The 6,250-nt window shown below is 35.9% G+C and overlaps 1 non-coding gene across 1 annotated transcript; it reads left to right on the forward strand.

Annotated features, from left to right (window-relative positions):
* Positions 1 to 5,595: 5,595 nt before the first annotated feature.
* LOC122903840 lies at positions 5,596 to 5,699 on the forward strand. The gene has a single exon (XR_006384053.1). It is a non-coding gene; the product is annotated as a U6 spliceosomal RNA (small nuclear RNA).
* Positions 5,700 to 6,250: the final 551 nt, after the last annotated feature.

Here is a 6,250-nt window from a genome sequence, read left to right on the forward strand (position 1 = left end):
TGTATAGAAACTGAGGCAGCCATGAAAGAGGGTTCACAAAGGCTCAAAAAAAGGAATTTCTAGGTAAAGTTTCTAGATAAAGTCAGTGGAGTCCAATTCCTCAAGAAAGTCAGATGAGATTAGGTGTGAAAATTGCCCTTTGGAACTGGCAATTACTGTGATCTGGATGAAGACAGTTTTAATAGAAGGGCAGTGAGCAAAATCCAGATTGCCACATGTAGTAAATGAATGAAGGGGATTGAGTATGTTGGTAACTCCTGGGTGTGATGGTGCAGTTCAGTATCAGACAGAGCACTAAAAGAGCTAGCTTCAGGTGAAGCCACATGTCTAATACAGCAACTGCTCTGCTGAACCTCAGTTCACTTATCTTCTTGGTCACCATAACAGTGAATCATCAACAAGAGCATAGCTTTGTTATGTCATCTGTTATTAAGGAGAGTAAATGGATAGACATTGGTGCTCTTCTTTCTAATATCAACTAAATATTTGAGTCCCTGATTACTTAACTATCCATGGTAAACTTGAAAACAGTTGGTCTGAGAAACGTTTAGGTCTACAGCCACAATCCCAGTTGGAATGTTCGTATCTGAACGAAGTTTGTCTTTCCAACTTTTTAAACTGTTCTTTTGGCCTAGAAGGGTAAAGTACATTATCTCCTGCTATTTCATTTTTATTAAAACTGTTTGAACTTGGAAATGAGGCCTGATGGTCCCATTTTCAGAAGGCTGAAGGTCACTGGGTGTTTCTGTTCAAAAAGAGAAAACAATGTGTAACCCCTCTGGCACCATAATCGAAAGAAATAGTGTGGTGATTACAGCCCTGCGCTGAGCTGGCGGCTGCTACAAATATTGGAACTGAGTTTGATAGGATCCTGGATTACCTTATAACAGAGTATCATTCCTTACAGTTCCAAGGTCAATGTCTCTTTCTCAAATAACATTTCGGACCTATAATTGTTCATCTACATGCCAGCAATTATGGGGGAATTGATCAGCCAGTAATTAATGCCATGCTATTACACTTTTTAATTTGTAGATTATGCAGCTGCAAGCGTTCTCACATTTTTAATTTGTATATTATACAGCCACAAATGTTTACAATGCCCTTTTTAATCTCCTTACACTACCACTGCCATTATTCACTATAGATTAATGATACCCTGGATGCTGGGGTTTATTTCATTTACCACTCTTACCAGGAGAGCAGTTAACATTACTGTGCTCTATTACTTAATGTCTTACTGCAGCTGCTGGTGAGCATTGGTTACCCTTTAAAATATTACCAGCCAGTTATTTTTTCTTTATTTTTTTAGCTCTCTTGTCACCAACAATACGACTCTGTGGTAATATTATACTTTATTTCCAAATTTATTTCAACTGGTTCTATCAGAGATGTTTAAAGAATTCACTCTAAGTAATATAATGAACTGAACCCCTCCCTAACCACCCCTTTTCTATCTTAGAGCCTATTTGGGGTTATGTGACCAATATAAATTTTTTTTTCATCCAACTCTCAGTTTTTCTTTGTACTTGCAAGATGATTAAATTATAAAGAAAATTTCAAATAGTACCCAACTTCTTTTCAGTTAGCTGGAAATATTCTCAATACTGACTGAGGATAAGTCAATAGTTTGAGATGCTTCTGTTCACATGGCTAGGATAATTGTGGAACATACATCTCCTCCGGGTTTCCTCAAGGTGATCCAAGGCTTTAAGGGGAGGGCTGTATCTATCTCCTTGATAAGACATAGTGACAGCTTTAACACTGGCACTACTCTAAGCCACCAGGCTTAGGTGCACAACACCCACATCACAGAAGAATTCTATAAAACAGATCATGTGTACAATATTGTATTAGTTACTGGTCAGGATGCACAGAAGTAAAAGATATTGTATCTATCATCAGAGCATTTGTATTCTTCTTGGTAATAACTATAAAATAAATATGTAAAAAACTAATAAGCTCTACATAACTGAACTACAGGAATGAAATGATTACATGAGAGCACATTGAACAGGGTGTCCCAATGCATGTGATAAATGGACAAAAGAGTTTTATAACCAATTAGAGGAATGGCTTTTCAGAGGGAAGGAGAGAGTGAACCCTGGAGGGATGACTTGAGCTGAACTCTGAAGAAGGAGGCAATTTGAACAGAGTAAGAGTGGAGAAGCACTTTCCCTGAAGATAATACAAAATGAACAGACACTTTAAGTGATCAGTATTTGTCATATATTCAAAGGGCAGTAAAGAGTTGAATATGACTCAAAGAAGAATATTATTATTCTCAGTAAGGAATAGTAAGACTTGAAGTTGGACAGTCTGCCTGTTACAATGGGTCTAGAACACCAGTATAAGGGCTTTTGACTTCATTCTGTTCAGAGTTTCTGTGGGCATTTTTGATGGAATTTTGTTGGGGTATTTTATTTTTTATTTTTGCCTTTTTTGTGGTTAATTTTTGTTGTTGTTGTTATGAGAGTGCCATTATTGAAGCAATATTTTGAAGAAAAAAAATTGTAGGGGTTGACATCAGGATCACTTAGGAGGCTGATGAGTTAATTAGGTGTGAGATGATAAAAGTATGAACTCTGATGGTAATAGACACAGCATTCCTGGACACCTAGAGTGTTTCTCTTGTCTCCTTCCTAACACCTCTGTTCTTTGCTCAAACTCAACAAATTCTATCTACTTTGAAATGTTCAGAACTTGAATCTGGCATCACTTTTTAATCACTAAGAGATTTACTGGGTTTTTTTTTTTGTCTGTTTTAACATAATATTACACATGTAGATGTCTTATTTCCTAAAATGAAGTATTATAATCATCATAATAATTATGGGTCAGATATTGTATTAAAAATTTTATACACACTATTTTGTTTTATTTCATTCCATGATCACCTCAGAGGTAGGTGCTTTTATTTAATTTCTCTTAAGAAATTAACAGGGGCTTAGTAATTATCACAGTAACATAATGACAGAGTCATAATTTAACCCCAGTCTACCAGTTGTATTCTCTTTTTTGAATTTGTTCTTTCATTTATTCATTCATTCACTAATATTTATTAAGTTATCCTTAATACCTGACATGATGTTGTGCTAAGAATACTTTAGTGAACAATAATAGATGAGATAGATCCCTTCTCCTTGGTGATATGGCTGAGCAGAAAGTAAGTACAACCTATATGTTTAACAAGTCCTACTCTCATAGGATATAATTGGAAAGCATATTAACTATTTGTATTTCTCTGTGTCCCTTTAAATATTGTCTCTTACTCTTGAATGAAATAAATTTATTTAGGTAAATTTAGGTAAATTATGTAGGTAAATTTTCATGATTTGGGGGTGGTTTCTACATAATAAAATTCCCCTTTATAGATAATTTTTTTGTTTTTTTTCTAACTTTATTGAGGAATAATTGACAAATGTATGTATTTACAGTATACAACATAATTATTTGATGTGCATATACATTGTAGAATGATTACCAAGATAAAGATAATTAACATATTCATCACTTTACATAATTAACTTTTTTGTGTGTGTGCTGAGGATACTTAAGGTCTACTCACAGCAAGCTTGACATATACAATACTGTATTATAGCCATTGTGCTGTACGTAAGAGCCTCAGAACTTATTCATCCTATAACTGAAACTGTATATACTTTGACCTATATCTCCCCATTTCCCCCCTACCCCCCCAAGCTGGTGGGAAGCACCATTCTGTTCTCTAGTTCTATGAAATTGGCTTTATTATTATATATTCTTAAAAATTCTATATATAATTAATATCATGTTTTATTTGCCTTTCTCTGTCCTACTTATCATAATGCCCTCCAGTTTCATCCATGTTGCTGCAAAGGGCAGGATTTTCTTCTTTTTTATGGCTGAATAACATTCCTGTGTGTGTGTGTGTGTGTGTGTGTGTGTGTGTGTCAACTTTTTTTTAATCCATTTAACCATGGGAGGCCATTTAGAATATTTCTGTATCTTGGACATTGTGAATAATGCAGCAACAGACATGGAGTACAAATATCTCTCCTGGACACTAATTTTTGTTTCCTTCCAATATATATTCAGAAGTCAGACAAGGACACTACAAGAAGATAAAATTATAGGCCAATATTCCTAATGAACATAGATGTGAGCAAACTAAATTTGAGAGTACATTAAAAGGTTCATATACTATGATCAGTTGAGATTTATCCCTGAGATGTAAGGCTGGTTCAATATACACAAATCAATAGATGTGATATACCACATTAGTAGAATGAAGAATAAAAATTAAATGATCATTTCAATAGATGGAGGAAAAGCATTGGAAAAAATCAACATCTTTTCATGATAAAAACTCTCAAGAACTTATAGGAGGATTGTACTTCAATGTAATAAAAACCATTTATGACAAGACCACAGCCTAACACCAGACTCAGTGGTGAAAAGTTATAAGCCTTTCCTCTAAGTTCAGGAACAAGACAAGGATGCCACTCTTGCCACTTTCATTCAATATATGACATTACTCTATTTCTATGTATTCAAACCTTATGATCATGTAAGTCCAAATACAGTAAGATCAAAGCCTACATTTTATTCAGTATTATGGTTACTCCTCTTCACTAACCCAGCAGGCTGTTGGCCAAGTCCTTCACAATGGAGGAAGAGTAGCATTTGCATTGCAGCTGGTGTCTCCATGATCCTGGCTTGGGAATAGCTTATTCTTCTTTCAGTTTGTAAACTTTGACTTATACTGATCCTTTCAAGATCAGAGCTAGGAAGGGAGAAGCAGAATGGTGAGTGGAGTCCTTGTCTGACCAATAAAGTGACATAGTTCATTCTATCTTGGCTGGGCACGTTGGTAAAATTGACTCTTGCTCAAGTGGACTCTTGGGAGACCTGTTTTTCCCTTTATGTTATTGGTAAATTCTCTTACATCTGGTTGTTCAAAGCATCTTCCTTAGCCTGTGGCCATTCACAAGGGCCTTTTGGTTCTTTCTGCTAAGTTCTTTTGCCTTTTCTCACAGAACTTTTGGGTGGGATTTAAGGGAACACCATGTGGCCTAAAGGAACTGCTTATCATGCATCCTTTTCCTCTTCAAAGTCTAGGAGCACAGATTGCCCAAGGCAGCCAACCACCTTTTCTTTCTTTCATTCCACTATCAGAATAGATAACCAGCCTATCTCTTACACTTGAGATTCTCTCAGACATAAATCTAATGTCCAACACACTGCAGGAGACACATAGTAACTCTCAAAGAAAATTCTGTGGGGTCCTCTGCCAGAGGATAAGAAAAACATGGCTGTCCTTACCTAATAGAAGGAGTGAGACCCAAAACACATCTGCCTCCTCTACACTCAAACTTTCTATCACACAGCCCTTTTTTAGGCCTCTCAAACTTATTTTGTACACTAGAGCTGAGAAAATCTCCAGGGTACAAACTAATTTTCTCTAACCTCCTATTACAAGTGCTATATATAGTCTTGCATCCCATTTTAGGATAACTTGTTTTTTGTCTTAGGACCTCAGTTCCAGTATATCATGACTGATACATAAAGAAACAAGATGAAGTAGTAGTGAGCACTATTAAGAAAATAAGAACCATGCACAATTCAGCAACACGTACACTAAAATTGGGATGATACAGAGATTAACATGGCCTCTGTGCAAGGATGACATGCAAATTCATGAAGCTTTCCATATTTGGGGGGAAAAAAAGAAAGAGGCAAACCAAGAATCAGACTCTTAACTATAGAGAAACGAACTGATGATTACCAGAAGGGAAGAAATGGGTTAAATAGATGATGGGGATAAAGGAGTTCATTTGTCCTGATGAGCACCAGGTGTTGTATGGAAGTGCTGAACACTGTATTGTACACCTGAAACTAATATTAAATGTTAACTGACTGGACTTTAAATAAAAACTTAAAAAAAAGAAAAGAAAACAAGAACCTATGTAGAAGAAAGGGACGAGGAGGACAGCATTAGATATTGCAAGTATGTTAGATTCTGAAGGCATAGTATTTAGTAGGAAATTAATTGACAATGAGAAAAACAAAGGTCAGGAGTAGATACATTCCAAGCAGATAGGGTGTTGAAGGTCCTGACAACAAAATTTAATGTACTGGTTCAAAGAGCAGAAAAAAATCCTATAGGGTTGGCACATGTCCAGCAAGGAAAAAAAGAACTGTGGGACAATGATCCCAAATTCTAGCATGCATCAGGATCACATGGAAGACTTGTGAATGCACTAATTCC

Source organism: Neovison vison, chromosome 3 (assembly GCF_020171115.1).
Source record: "Neovison vison isolate M4711 chromosome 3, ASM_NN_V1, whole genome shotgun sequence".
Classification (NCBI taxonomy): domain Eukaryota; kingdom Metazoa; phylum Chordata; class Mammalia; order Carnivora; family Mustelidae; genus Neogale; species Neogale vison.